The 16,117-nt window shown below is 37.1% G+C and overlaps 1 protein-coding gene across 9 annotated transcripts in view; it reads right to left on the reverse strand.

Annotated features, from left to right (window-relative positions):
* Positions 1-16,117, reverse strand: part of GTDC1 (glycosyltransferase like domain containing 1) — a 414,534-nt gene that overhangs the window by 305,001 nt on the left and 93,416 nt on the right. For 8 of the 9 annotated variants that reach the window (XR_006602412.1, XR_006602410.1, XR_006602413.1 and 5 more), the window contains one exon: positions 10,693-10,756. The exons of the other annotated variant lie outside the window; for it this stretch is intronic. The gene's annotated coding sequence lies outside the window, so the exon portion shown is untranslated. The remainder of the gene's footprint in view (positions 1-10,692; positions 10,757-16,117) is intronic. 9 annotated transcript variants of the gene reach the window in all.

The following is a 16,117-nucleotide window of genomic DNA, read 5'->3' on the forward strand; positions in this document are numbered from 1 at the left end:
ACATATCGTTACCCAAACACAATGTTTCAATGTTTTTTAAAACATTCCATACCCATTCCTGCCTCCAAACATTGTTAGTGCATTCTTCTTCCTAGAAACCTTCCACTTTTACCACCTGTCAAAGTCCTCCATATAGTTCAAACTCCATTCAAATTCCATCTCACCCACAAAAGCCTAAGTCAACTGCTCACGCACAGTCAGCCAGTCAGAAGCAATTATTCCTTCCTCTGTGTACCACCAAACTTCACTTATACCCCACTTAGAACAGTTATCGCAATCCTACCTATACGATGGTTAATAGTACACATGTGTGTCTGCCCAACCAGATGTCACTTTCTTGGTAGCAAAGCATACACACGATTTATGTTTATATCTATTCATAATCCAGCGAAGTGCCTGATACATGATAGGCATTCCATTAATGTACTCCTGAATTCTCATCAATAGGCTACAATAAGCCCTCACTTTCTGGGGAGGGGAGGTAGATTCCTGGATTAAAGATTACAGCAGCATCATAAAATAAATTGTCCAGGCACTACTACTGCATTTAACTATTCAGGTAAGTTATGAAACACTGGAGATATTATTGAATAAGAAGATTAAAACAACAAAAAATCACCTATGGGTGCTCCTTAGGCAGCACAAAATTAAAGAGGAATGGGGAAACGTAAAGCATAAAGCCACCTGGATTAGGAAGTATTACCGAGGGATTCTAAAACAATTCATTTAACAAAATTTCAGTTCCTATTATGTGCCAGATACTGTAGTGATGGCTAAGAATACAAAGATGAAAAAAGTGCTCAACACTCTTTTTCTAAGTGCAAAGTGCTGGCCCATAAGTTATTCCCTCCAAAAGTATGACCAGAAGGGGTGCCTGGATGGCTTAGTGGGTTAAAGCCTCTGCCTTCGGCTCAGGTCATGATCCCAGGGTCCTGGGATGGAGCCCCACATCAGGCTGTCTGCTCAGCAGGGAGCCCACTTCCTCCTCTCTCTCTGCCTGCCTCTCTGCCTACTTGTGATCTCTATCTGTCAAATAAATAAATAAATAATCTTAAAAAAAAAAAAAAAAAAGTATGACCAGAAGAGCAGCATACAGGCCAAAAGAGACAATCATTACCCAATTCTGAGTCCAAATCTAGGAAAGTATCTTGCCTAAATTGTGATTATGTAGGAGCTCTCTTTCCAGGAATGCTTCTGAATGTTAAAAGGGCTTTCTTTATTTCCAGTGACTATAAACTGCTCAGATAGAAAATTTAAGTTCCAGATACTTGAATACATTCCCTGCTTTGAGATAAATTCTATCCATGCACAGGTTGTTTTATTAATTAAGGTACCAACAACCCTGCCATCATGAATGAAAAGGGAGGAATTTATTAAAATGGTACTATATAAGGAACGTTGTATGGGAGATAGTGGCTAGTTGTTTTCTTTGTCCTCTGAGGCCAAAATAACAGAAACAGAATGGAAATATAACAAAAGGAATTTAAGTTAGGCATTGGACAAGTTGTGAAGCACTGACTCACACCATCAGGTTACACTCAGCATGTCTTCTGCAGATTTCAAATGAAGAGGTAGCCTGCTTTCCTCTAAAACAGTTTACACAAAGCAAGCAGATATAAAGATGACTTCTTTGCATTTCTTGTATAGACGTATTTTTCTACTGTACATTACTATTTGTACACGTATTGAAAAAATAAGAATTAAAAGAAACACCCAAAATGCAATCTAGGATAAAATGTGATATAGTGTGCTCTTTGCCATAAAGCTACCAAGGATCTAATAACTCCTTCTTGTAAATCAACATCAGTGTTGATATAATGTTGAATAATATAGATAATCAAATTATCTGATTGCCATGTTAATAAGTTCAAGTTGCTTACTTCTTCAAAAACAGAGTTCTGAATATATGACAACTGCAAGATATCCTTGTTTAAACAATAGTCTATGCAAAAAAGTTAAAAAGAAATTATATTTGTATTTACTCATGGAATAATATTCTCCAATAAAAACACGGGTGTTAAGTCATTTTGAGGGTTTTCCTATAACCTTTGTAAATGAGTATATTCCACTCAAAACAACTTTGACAATTTGATATTCCCTTAGCAAAAACAAAAAAATCAATAAAATGTAGTCCAGTTCCAGCAATTGTACTATTAGGTATTTATCCAAAGGATACAAACATAGTGATCCAAAGGGGCACCTGCACCCCAATGTTTATAGCAGCAATGTCCACAATAGCCAAACTATGGAAAGAGCCCAGATGTCCATAAACAGATAAATGGATAAAGACAATGTGGTACATACATACAATGGAATATTACTCAGCCATCAAAAAGAATAAAATCTTGCCACTTGCAACCACCTGGAGGGAACTAGAGTGTACTAGGCTAAGCAAAATATGCCACTCAGAGAAAAATGAATATCATATGATTTCACTCATATGTGCAATTTAAGAAACAAAACAGATGAACATATGGGAACGGAAGGGAAAGTAAGATGAAAACAGACAGGGAGAGAAACCATAAGGGACTCTTAACAATAGGAAACAAACTGAGGGTTGCTGGAGGGGAGGTGGGTGGAGGGATGGGGTAACTGGGTGATGGACATCAAGGAGGGCACTTGATGGAATGATCACTGGGTGTTATATGCAACACTAAATTCTACCCCTGAAACTAATAAGTTAACTAAACTGAATCTAAATTTAAAAGATAAAAGTAAAAAGAGAAGCAACAGCAAGAAATAAAATATAATCTATACCTTTCACAAATTAAAATTATTACTGTATCCTTTGTATGTAAAAATGATTTACACCAATAATATTAAAAATATATCTCTGAATAGTCATCCATTCATTTATCTGACAAGTGTTAACTGAAGGTTCACATCTAGACACTGTGCTAAATGTAAAGACACCAAGATGACCTAATTACAGTTCCTGTCATCAGACAGAGAAATAACATTACAAAACCAAAACATATGTACTTGATGTCAAAAGGGAACCAACAAGTCACTATATACACCAAGCACTCAGAAAGTTCAAAGGTCTAAGCAACTAATTATACAAAAGAATTGAGAAGTATGGTAGATAACTTTGGGACAGTTCACTGGACATGCATTCCAATTCTTCTTCTGCCTGTCTTCCTCCAAAATAGACACAAGATGGCTAAAATACTTTTCCTCTCATACTAGAGGTAATTATGTGACATACTTTTGGCCCATGAGATATCTCCTCCAAGCAGATATCCCTTTCTAAAAAAAAGAAAGGGGGAGTGAAGGAAGGGGGAGGTTGCTTCCCATGAGGAAAAGGCTTCTGAGCATCCTTCACTTCTCTTCCTGCTTAAAGGTAAGCACAATTTCTGGGGGTATGAAAGTCATCTGTGAAATAAAAGGCCAAAGTTATGTGCTAAGGATGGGAGAGGAGATGTTACTTGGGTCCCTGATGGCATCAGTTACCTGTGAACTAACAGCCTCCAGACTTCTTATGACATGAGACAAATGAAACCCTTACTCATTTCAGTCACAAGACCTTCTACTACCTGAGGCCAGAAGCATTTTTACCATTAAAAGGAAGCTGCAGCTAAGAGTTACTTGAGTTAGACTTTCCAACTTGATTTAGGCTATGATCTAGTTCTTCCTAGCTAGAAGAAATAAAAACAATTTTGAATTTACGTTTCTACAATTTTCAATACTGTAGATTACTTAAATAAGCATGTTCTAATTCCTCCACAGAAATCCATTTGTTGCAAAGTCATTACAAGATTTTTATTTCTCTTCCTCACTGATCCTCAAACCTATAACATCTTTTATAGAGTGGTATATATCATTCATGTATGTAATATGCACATACAAACAAACAGCCAAAGGTTAGGAAGAAAGGAATAAGTAAAGAGAATAGAGAGAGAGGGAAGGAACAAGGGACCTAGCTTATTTCAAAATATAAACTATGTTTTCAATTGTGGGAGCACTTAAGAAAGTAGCTGCCAAATAAATGAAAGACCACAAGATAACAGTATTTCTTTTAAATAGGAAAGACTTCCTCAGCAACTTGAAATCAGTTACTCTGTTTTTAAAATTTTTTAAACTTGAAAAAATCCCAAAATTATGTTGTGTCTAACTTACCACCAGCATTACTAAATTATTGTGCGATTCTACCTATATTGAGTAAACTCCTTAAGATAATACCCTCTATAGGTTTCTGTTGGACAGATTTTGAATATGCACCATTCTTGGAATAATTTCAATCATAGGGAACTGGAAAGATTCATTAATTTCCATCACCATCAGCTCCACGAGCCACATATACTTTTTCTGCCTTTTTTGTTCAAACATATTTCACTGTGGCCATTCAAAAGGAAATTACACATTCCAATAACATTTGAGTTCCTCTCAGTTACCCTTTCAGTGGTTCAGGGTAATGACAGAGTAAAGAATCATGCTCTTCACAGGCTCCCCCCCCCCAACTCATTTGGTAGAATTTCAGCATAAATCTCTTGTGCCAAAAAGCAATGGGTAATGTCTAATGCTCTTCTCAAACAGTAGCTTACTTTGGAGAGAAGGGGAGTGAGAGTCAGGAGAAATCATCTCATTCCCAGCTTTTAAAGAGTCTTAGCATATGGGATAAGCAATTTCTTATCCCATTTTCCTAAAATAGAATTATGGAACCATGATAGGTCAAGCGGGGAGGGGTGCAAGGGAGGATGAAAAGGAGTTAGAAACTTTTCAATGATCTCTGAGTAGGGGTAATGGTTATAAGGATGAAATCATTGAAAGTTCCAGCCCTAAATTATCACTGAAATCAGTCAAAAAAAAAAAAAACCCTATATATTCATAAAACCTGGGGCTTATATATTTTTTGGCCCTGTTCCTAGGTAGAAGCTTCCTCTGTAAAACAGATAAGAGCTACATCCTCTTCTTCATGAGACTTCGGGAATGGGAACTATAAGGAGAATAAGAATAGTCAGATAACATAAATTCCTTCATTTTAAAACCAGCATTCGAAGGCAAGCTTGGACAATCCATGTGAACTCAAAAGCATATTCAGAGAATGACAAGCCTCCTTTGTTTATCTCATCTCAGTTTCAATTTCATCTGCAGTTCTCCCCTTTAAAACAAGTGTTTCTGGGGGCCCTACGTGATATGAGGTCCTTTTTCTCGTGCCCATTTTTATTTGGTTATCTTTTTAGGTGCACTAAAGATTGAGTTTACAATAAACTGAACAGACAGCATACAAAAGGCTTTTAGAACTATACCATATGGTCCAGGGAAGGGAACAATCTGGACGATCCCCACTTCAATCTGCAAGCTTGTCCACCTCTATAACACATTATACCACTGTAATAAAATATTAAGATGGAAACGTAAAAGCGAAAATAGTCTATCTTTAGCATTACCAGGCAACCACACTTCTGAGAATTTACTGATAAACTTAATAAACATTTACTTTAATTTATATTCTGGAATTTTGGTATGCAACACCAGGCATAGAAACCTAGGCCACTATTCACTAGAAACAATATTTCGGCAGGGATATGTGTGGGTATTCAACTTATGCTTCAGAAATTTGGAAGGAAAAAGAAAACAAAACACTTTTACAGGGGGCATATTGGCAGGGGCTGATGTAACAGATGACACATTCTTGGAAATCAAATAAAAGCAATAGGGAAATACCCATTGCTGCCTGGTGAAGGCCTAATCACATGGACACAGCTGGAACCAATGTAGATCATTCATTAATAAAACTGTATTGTAGTAGCCACTTTTTGATGCATTTCAATTGCTGCTGTAGCCAAATCTCTGAATTTCTTTGTTTGCTTGTTTGTTGAATTTCTTTGTTTTAACAGGAAATACAGGAAGATTTAGGGCAGAGGAAAAAGGGGGAAAAAAAACAAAAACAAAAACCACCCTGCTCTCATGCTAAAAATGAGCCTAGCTCAAAAAGCTAAATGTCACTTTACCTTGCAATGTACTTACACTATCAGCAGCTTAAAATATGCAGTGTAAACCTGAAAAAGGGGGAACTCATATGGTACTATGGATAAAAAGTGAGCAGTGTGAGATGCCACAGAAAACATATGACATACTTGTGACAGTATTCTACGGAATGATAATATGTCGAGCAGGGAGAATTAAAATGTCTCAAAAATTAGAGGGGGAATCACACAACTGAATTAGCACATACACTTTCATGCAATACTCTCTAAAGAAATTTAACACTGAAGTGTGTACCATATGTGTAAGGAAAGATGACTAATATTTAAACTTAGAAATCAATATCTTACATGTTACCAATATTTGATATCAAACAAAATATTCAAACCACCTACCCAGGAGTAATGTTCAAGACCTGTACTGATATTCAAATGAAATGAAAACACCATCCATAATTATAAATATGATATTTAATACAATAAAATAAAATCCTAGTTAAAATAATAAATTTAGTATTTATCCAACATTGCTGGCATCCTTCAATAATGCTATTTTTCCATGTTGCTACAAATATAATGATTAAGTTACTATACAATAATTCCTACAAACTGTGTAACATTTATCTATAAAGATATAAGAGCTTTGATGTACAGAATTAAACAAAACTGTAAAATTTATTACCTACAAAAATAAAAAACTCAATAGCATTTACCAAAACAGCAACAGCAACAACTGCTCAAATACTCAAACATCACAGATCTTAAATATATTTCTACTATGCCTCTGTGTATAGTTGGAATAAACAAATAAATACAACAATTCATGTTGCAATTCCTAAGTCACTGAAAGATATGTTCCTACCGCAGAAAAGACAAAGGGCTTAATTGCAAATAAAAATCATACCACTGGAGAAAATGTACTTAAAGTTGATGCATAGTATTTAATATGCAATGAACATTATTCAATACATGTGAACATAGAGAGTAAGTTTTGGTCTCTATTATCACACCTTGGCATAGAAGGATTCAAGACAGTCATACACTTAACGGGACCAAGAGAAAAAAGTTTCACTGGCTTCCCTTCTAAAAAATGTCATAATTCTGAAACATAAAATACTGACCGAAAGATTTAATTGATAAAACTTAACAAGCATTCCACCCAGATTCATCTTAGCTACTCTACAGAAATAGGCACTTAAATACAAGTTTAAAAAAACAGCATGGGGGGGTGGATAACTGTAGCATTTATTAACATGTGCATTATACATACAAAGCAATGTGAGTACTTGTTTGTTTTGTTAAATTAATGAGCCAATATGTTGCTGAACCTGTCTTGAGAATGAGAGAAAATAACAGGTGAGTTTATTTAATGCATAATTCTCCTATACCTGTTTTACAAACCCTTTTCATGATTTTAAAGCATTTTCTAAATTAAAAATAGATCTCTAGGAAAAAAACAGCTCTTAGATTGTACAAGTTGATCTTACTGTATAAATAGATATATTTCCCAGCGTATATGGCATATAAAAATTCTTCCCATTAATACCTCTAACAGGAGCCACTATTTACTTTTCTTCAGTCACATGTGTTGCACTATTACAAAAGCTCATGAGTTTTTCCTCCCAAAGTAATTTTCTTATTGCCAAAATTCATTGACAACCTTTTAAAATAAAAATCAGTCAAAATAATATCAATCTCCTCCTTAGAAAACATATTCTGCCTATTTATTCTTATCTCGATTGCAAAACACTAACTTTTAAAATAGACCACTTGAAAGTCAGTCATTTGATTTTGTTTAATAAAACAGCAAACACATTTACATTTTGAGGAACTTCTACGAAATTTTGTAGAATGCTTGCTCATAGTGAAAACCTAGTCTCCTGCTCAAATCATCACTTAAAAATCATAATGCTACATTTTCACACCCCTTGTAATAATAGATCACTAGATATAATTTAGAGAGAATTGGGAAACCTAAAAACACTGTGTTCTATCTTGCATTTTCACTTCAAAGGAAAACATTTTAAATACACACCTGTATATTTCATGGAAGTTCATTTGCTCGCCTAGCAACAATTATCAGACATTCTAAAAATGAGTCTTCAATCTGTAAAAGCTATGAGCTGACCCTGAGTTTTAGACAAAAATAGAAAACAGTGGCAGACTTTTTGGTCTCAACAAGAAATATCTTGGCTTAAGATCCATAATACTACAAGCAAGTGTCATTCAAAAGTTTCCATTCAAATAAGAAGCTATGAAGGGAGACAAGATTCCCACCAATTCCCACTATGTCAACATGACCAAAGTTAGCAATATTCAGGAGGGTTTTCTAAGAAGTGTGGCAAAAACGCAACTGTGAAGAAAATCTCTTAGAGCTGGAAAAGGGAAATCTAACACAAGCTTCTGGAAGGAACAATGCTGCTTAGCAAACGTGGAGATTGTGAGGAGAGCGATGTTTCTATTTAAGAAATATTGTTTTGGGTTTTTTTTTCAGTGAAGAAAGAGGAAAACGAAGGAAAAGAAATGGGATAAGGAGGGAAGACTAAGGCTGCCTGCTTCCTTCAGTGGTGCTGGGAGGGCCGACCCTCTGCCTCATGAAAACCACTGCCAGAACCAAGCTACACAAAACATTTTGGCTGCCAGCCTAGAACAGTGCCAGGCTGTTTTTTATTTTGTGCTAGACTCCCTCAATTGAGACAGTGTGGGATTGTCACTTTGATGCACATAGAGAACAAAGAATAATATAGTACGGGGCGGGGGGAGGTGGATTTTTCTCCCCTTAAAGTCAGGTTAGCATTTTGTTTTGTTTGACAAGTCCTGAAAAGACTCAAGAAACAAAAGTTGTGCTGAAGAATCTATCATTTGCCTAAAGAAATTAGCTGGAAAACAATATTGTCGGCAGTTGAAAGCCACAGGAAGGATGACCATTTTTTAAAAATCAGACTTAAAAGGGGTCCAGGTTATATACTTACCTGTTTAAGAAGCTTGAGACCAAGAAATATGTGAATCACAATCACATGATCTTGTCTAAAATCTGACAGGTGAATGACAGACATGATCTTGTCTAAAATCAGGCAAAAAAAGAACTACTAGAAGTGTCACAATTTTTAGGTCACTATTCAGAGGCAACTGTGTCAGCTGTTATTTGGACCGTGATTTCTCCAAACTTAAATAATCTGATTAAAAGATTATAACAGTATAATCGGAATATTTTACGCCTTTACAGGGAAAGAGGTGATAAATGATCAAAAATGTTTAAAGAATTAAACCACAAATCATCTAGAAAGTTACCACAGACACAAACAGGAAAACCGTCTCTTCTATCCTATTCAATTCTGTACTAGAAGAAAAGCTAACACAAATGAGAAAGCCAAGTGTGAGCTGTTGGAAGCTTCAACTAAATATACCACCTGAATCTGGTGACTAAAAACACCAATAAGCCATTAGCTCCTAGAGGTATGACCCTTTTCTCTCTAATGCACAAGATAAGTAGAGGTAGAAGTCCATTTCCTACAAACCAAATGAAAAGAAAAAATGAACTGTGACAAGCCCAGATCCCATGCTGGCATATTTTACACTAAGCTCAGCATCATCTAGAAGCAGTATGCTTCTCCCTGCCCATCAGGACAGGAAAAGAGTTGTGAAACTAGTACAGCATTGATGAATAGCACCAAAGGTCCACTAGTCCCTTCCTCCTGCCCATCTCCACTGAATCAGCTGTTAAAAGAAGACCAACGACTGTTACAGAAATAGCAAGAACTAAAGCACTTGCCTCAGATGTTACACACACAGGCGTGGAGCATGACCACCTGAGCCTATCTAATTTCCAACAAAATGATCCCCCGCCCAGTTTTGTGCATGGCCACAGATTCTGATAGCGAGTCATGATCACTGTTGGGGAAGGCAGTAGGAGGGGGAGAGTGTGGAAAAGAAAGCGGGTGAGAACGGTGGCCAAACCTCCAACAGTACACAGTCCGTGCTTCTCGTTATTCAAATTAGTATCGCGCACAACCCTGTAGGAGGACAAAGCCTGTGATCAAGGTTGCAGGTACAATGATTTGCTATGGATGGCAAGGGCCGGTCTGCCACAGAATCAAAAAATGCATTATTTTGCTCCTCACTGTTCCCCTTTCCCATTTCCTTTCTTCCATCTGGGATATACCAATGATGCTATAACTGCATGGGACACTGATAGTTATAGAAAAGGCATTCATGTCGTGCCAAAGTGGTGCAAAGAATGATGCCTGGCTGGCTTTAGTTCAACAAGGAATCTGATGCAAAATCAGGAAATAAAAAGAATGAAAGGTGTAGAAGAAGCCAGGCGATAACGTGTTTTCTCTGTTTTTTAATGATGCAGATGAAATAGGGGAAAATCTAGAAAAAGCAGCCAAGCTAACTGAATTACAAAGAAAGATTAAAGGAGTTAAATGTGTATAACTTGGCTGACAACCAAGGAACAATATGAGAGCTGTCCACAACTCTCCAAAGTATATACATAAAAAGAAGAGCAGGGAATTTTTATCTGGTATAGAAGTGTGAATGTATGAAATAATAATGAGATAAAATTAAAATAAAGAAAACTGACTTCAAGCAGCAGATGAAGTAATCTTGTAAAACTCAGGAATGGCTGCTTCCTAGAGAAGGAAATATTTATCATCTCACTGACCCACACTGTAGTAAAGAAAGAACAGATGATAGGAAATGGCCACATACTGACAGAGGACTGAATCAATGGAGAAATTAAAACAAAGTCCCATTTGCTTACCTGATGATCCAGAAGTACTAATTTTTCTCTTTACATATATCCAATCAGGCTAATGCAGGGATACCTGTGAGATCAAAGGACATAATTAAGATGTTGTTTTGAAAATAAGCCCAGGCGGAATTCTGAATCCTGACCTGGGTAAGAGTTTACCTGAACGACCCAATAGTCTGATTCTTGGATGGGAATCCGATTCCTATGATGAAAGAAGATGAAAGAAGAACCTCCAAGGAGAGAGATGTTTGGAGTCTTAACTGGTAAGAGCTTTCCCCCATCCCCAAACTTTCCAAGGCTTCCCAAGTCAATTCTAACTCAAAAACAATAAGAAGAATTCAGATTAGAGGTCCTTATCCTTGGTATGTGGAGTCTATGTACTTCTGAATGATATGTGTAAAATTTGTGGGTTTATGTAAATGGATGTCTCTCTGGAGAAAAGATCAATAGTTTGTCAGACTTGCCAAAAAGTTCCATAATCCAAAAAACTGTCAAGAACCTCTGCTGAGGACAATCTAAGATCTCAGAGACATGTTGGAATGCATATGGATAATCAGTCCAGGTCTGGGGTTTTCACTCCAGGGAAACAATGGAGGTACAGAGACACTTCCGTATCTGGGGTACATACCTTAATGTACCTTAACACTACTTTCTCTAACAGCATCAGATCAGGTTTAAACTATTACTTAACTTCTCTGCAAGCCATGCAGAATGAAGAGAACAAGTTCTTACCTTATACCCAAGGGTGGATATTGTGACTTTCCTGTTCTATATATATTAAAGTCAGAATCCTTAGGTATATCAATACTGACAGGGTCAAGACTAACATAGTAACTCACCCAAAAAGGATCCTACATGACAAGCAAAAGGAGGAGCTGGCAAAGCAATAGGAAATGTGGCTCCCAGACAGAAAATATAACACAAAATCACGGGATTACCAAATGCATCTCTTTTTTTTTTTTAGATTTTTTATTTATTTGTTTGATAGGCAGAGATCACAAGTAGGCATAGAGGCAGGCAGAGAGAGAGGAGGAAGCAGGTTCCCCGCTGAGCAGAGAGCCCGATGCGGGGCTCGATCCCAGAACCCTGGGATCATGACCTGAGCCGAAGGCAGAGGCTTTAACCCACTGAGCCACCCAGGCGCCCCCCCAAATGCATCTCTTAAAAGTTTCCCTAAACAGTGGTCCCAGAGCCCAAATAGCTTCTATCAGAAAGAAATCAAGATGGAGAACCTTGCAGGCACCAACTGTGAATAAGACAAAAACATTCGCAGCCATAGAAAGAACCCTGAGCAGGAGTGTCACCAAAAAATAACAGAAAAAAATGATAAAAAACATAAGGGAAAGGCTGAGAAGACATAAGCCAAGCAAAAGGAGAAATCAAATTAAAATTTTTTAAATGGCCTGTTACAAATAATGATCTTGTGGTATATTTTCTTGAAAAATAATTTCTTTAGACATTCATCCCCTCAGCATCTACCAGGCATTGCCCTGGTTTTTTGGGAACTCAGTGGTGAACAAGGACAAAATTTGCCTGGCTGGAGTTTAATTCGGGGCGGGGGAGGAAGGATGCAGGGAGGCATAAACAGCAATATCATTTCAATACATGATATGAAAGAAGTCAGATGATGTGTCCCAGGCATGGTAGAATGAATGCCTTTCATCTATCTAGTATGTCACAGAGATGTTCGCTCCAATTCTCGAAGTTAGTCAGGGTCTTAAGGAATGGAGACTGAGAAAGGACCATAGGGACAGCTAGTCAAACCTCTTCATTTCAGAGACGAGGACAAGAGAGCTATTCTGGAAGACAAAGTATCACAACCTCATTATCTCCAAACATCAAAATACATACACCTAGCTGAGTTATGATTTTATGATATGCTCTCTGCCTTGAGAAAAGAAAGCCTGAGAACAAGTAACTGAACAGCATTTCTGAATCTTTTAAAAAACTGGCAGATCCCATGCACTTTGTAACCTTAAGATGTAACCCAGAACCACATTGTATCTGAATTCTTGGCATGTTTCATTCTATTTTTTTAAAGTTGTTTTTCTCTTCTACAGATAACTTTGATCAATTTCTGCTGTTAAAGAAAGCCAGGCAATGGGGAATGTGAGGAGGCATGGGAGCCAACCTCCAAGAGCTCCCCCAAATCCTCATCTTAGGAAATTCATGACATTGGTAGCTCCTTCTTACGCATGAGGGTTGGTACACAAAAATCAGAATGCCCTGGAAGTGAGGGTTTCTGACTTCTGAGTTTAGGTCCTAAAAGATATTACAGCTAGCTCCTTGCTCTTTTGGATCACTCACTCTGGGTGATCTGCCACATCAGGAGGACAAACAGCTCTATGGAGCGGTCTATGGAGCGCTCTATGGAGCGGTCCTCGTGGCCTCTTGCCAAATGGCCAGAATCCACTTAACAGGGTTATGTGTGAGCTATTTTGTAGAGGGTTCACCCAGGCTGCTCAAATATTCAGAAGACTGCTGCCCTGGGTCAGTCTTGACTCCAATTCATGAAAGATCAGAGCCAGAACCACATAAGCTGCACTCCACCTCTAGCATCCTCTCTAGCTTCCTCCAAAGCTAAAAATTCCATTTCCCAGATGCTTTGCATCATGCCTTCTATGGGACATGGATTCAGACAAACAGAAAAATCCATGTAAGACTTAGAAAACAGAAGTAAATCAAGGTGGTAACCACCTCCAAGTAGATCAAATATTGTAGTGAAAGCATTTTGTTCTTCTGAGACAATCAGCTAGATAGCCTAATGATCCCTGGTATCACAGGTTCCCAAGTAGAAAGTAACAATAGATTTTCTACTAAAATAGGGTAACTGGATGTTTCCCTTGGCTTATGCTGTTCCCAGCTTATTAATAGTCAAGGTTAGTTTCTTGGCACTTTTGGAAATTAAGTAGTGTGTAAACATATCCCTTTTTGCTTAAACTAGCTAGCTGTCTGCAACTTAAACTAGCTGTTGCCTACAACTTAGAACCCACTCTATCATATACAAATTCACCTGTCTCATAATGCTTTCACACCTCTTTCACAATTCACCCTCTTCTGTTCCATTACTAATCCCTCTGCCTGTGCACTGAACCCTATCCATTCATGACTTTCCTAAAAATTGCTCCATCATTCTTCACCTTTTCCTCTACCTTGAATCTTTTTCTCTCCACTGGCTCCTTCTCCTTCATGAATAGCACACTTCTTTCAATACTACCAACTATCCTGCCAAGATTCATAAAACAACAATATAGACCCACTGCCTTTACTTCAACTTCCAAGCAATGCTCAAACTACCACAACCTGGCTTACTTAGCCATCACTGTGTTGAAACAGCCATTGCTAAGGTTTGCTAATAATGACCTATTTTCACCCCTCTCTCAGCTAGACGGTGGCATTTGGCAGTCCCGCCCACCATGCCTCCTTGAAACGCCCTTCCATCGGTGTCCAGGATGCCACCAATTTGCAGCTCTTCTCCAGCCTACGAGGTGTGTTCCCTATTTTAGCCTGGTTCCTTTCCTAGGAATTCCCTAGAGCTTTATCCCTAGGGATATTATGGTTTTCTTCTGTCTTGACTTGACTTGAAATCTTGACTTCAAGATTTCAATTATCATCTATATATTCACTAACCTCTCCTATAGCTCTCTTCCCACTACAAGCTTACACTTCCATTTGCCTGCATCTATGCATCTAGCTTTATCATTTGTTGCAAAATATTAAAAAACCTCCCTAACCTAAGAGAACAAACTAAAAGTAGTTTATATACTATAACGATGCTAATACTGTAACCACTAGCCACATGTGCCTGTTGGACACTTGAAATGTGGCTAGTCTTCAATGAAATGTGCTGTTAAGTAGAAAATACACAATAGATTTCAAAGATTTAATGCAAAAATAAGAATGTAAAATAGCTCAATAATTTTATATTGATTACATGTTGCAATGATAAGAATTTAGATATATAGGTTTAAATAAAATATATTAACAAAATTAATTAAATATATTTATTTTCATTTGTCTAATGTGGTCACTAGAAAATTTTACATTATTGCATTACAACTCTATTGAACAGTGGTGCTCTAAACACACACACACATAATAACACTATAAAAAAATACACAATATTCTTAGCAAACAAGAGAAAGAGAATTGATTTTGTTTTTTTTTTTAATTCTCAATCACCCTTACACAAAGAACTTACTATTTTATCTTGATAGCTTATAGAGTCATTCTAACTGTTTAAAAGAGAAGGGTAGGGGCATCTTGGGTGGCTCAGTCTTTAAGCGTCTGCCTTTGGCTCAGGTCATGATCCCAGGGTGCTGGGATCAAGCCCCACATCCGGCTTCCTTGCTGGGTGGGAAGCCTACTTCTCTCTCTCCCACTCCCCCTGCTTGTATTCCCTCTCTTGCTTGTGTCTCTCTCTGTCAAATAACGTCTTTAAAAAATAAATAAATAAAAGAGAAGGCTACATCCTAGAATGAAGATTTGTAAGTTTCCTTAAAATATATGCAAATATATTTAAAATTATAATGTTAAAAATGCTAAATTATATCCTATAAAAATCAAATATAATCACAACTATATCATAAAAATACAAATAGCTAACATATGAAAGGCACAATGTAACAGTGTTATTTAATCACTGCATCTCTTAAAGTAGATGATACTGTTATACCCCATTGAACAAAGTAAGAAACCTAAAGCAGAAAGAACTTAAGTAACTTCCCCAAGGTTATGTTCCTAGGCCTCAAACCAAGCAATCTGGCTTGAGATCCCACACTCTCAATCAGTACCTTTTGCTGACTCGATAGAAGTAAAATTTAAAAGAAGACAAGTCTCAGATGGTTCCTAGTACTCTTAAACTTACACACTCAACTAAGATCAGAGGGGGAAAAAAAGTTAAATTAAATAAAACCAAATATGAATACAAATATAAAAGCTCACAAAAAATGTAAATTTAGAAGTAAAACTAAGTGAGTAGAGGAGAGTATAAGGAAGGAATAAGGAAAGAAGACATAAAGGAATCTGCTCTGAGCACAATGTGTACAAATGAGAATTCCTCAAGAACAAGAAAGCATTTCTGTGTGGACGTGACAACAGTAAGGACTTCAGAAACACCCCATGCCCACTGAGGCTACAGACCAACACAGAACTTGACACATACCCATAGAACCTCTGAGAGATTCGCACGCAATTCTGCTTCACAAAGTGCAGGTTGGGGGAGTGTGAGGGGCAGATCTTAAACTAATTCCAGTGTTGTAAAAAGCTAATAGAAATAATTCATGCCTGAATAAGGCTATATGACCTATATTTTTAAGGGCAGTTTGGCATTTTTTTCAAAAACTTCCAAAATACAATGTTCACAAGTATATAAATCAACACATGAACAAAAATAAAGAAATATATTCTATGTGTCTACATGTCTCTAGAAACA

Source organism: Mustela putorius, unplaced genomic scaffold, assembly GCF_011764305.1.
Source record: "Mustela putorius furo isolate JIRA1106 unplaced genomic scaffold, ASM1176430v1.1 tig00003867_pilon_pilon_pilon, whole genome shotgun sequence".
Lineage (NCBI taxonomy): Eukaryota > Metazoa > Chordata > Mammalia > Carnivora > Mustelidae > Mustela > Mustela putorius.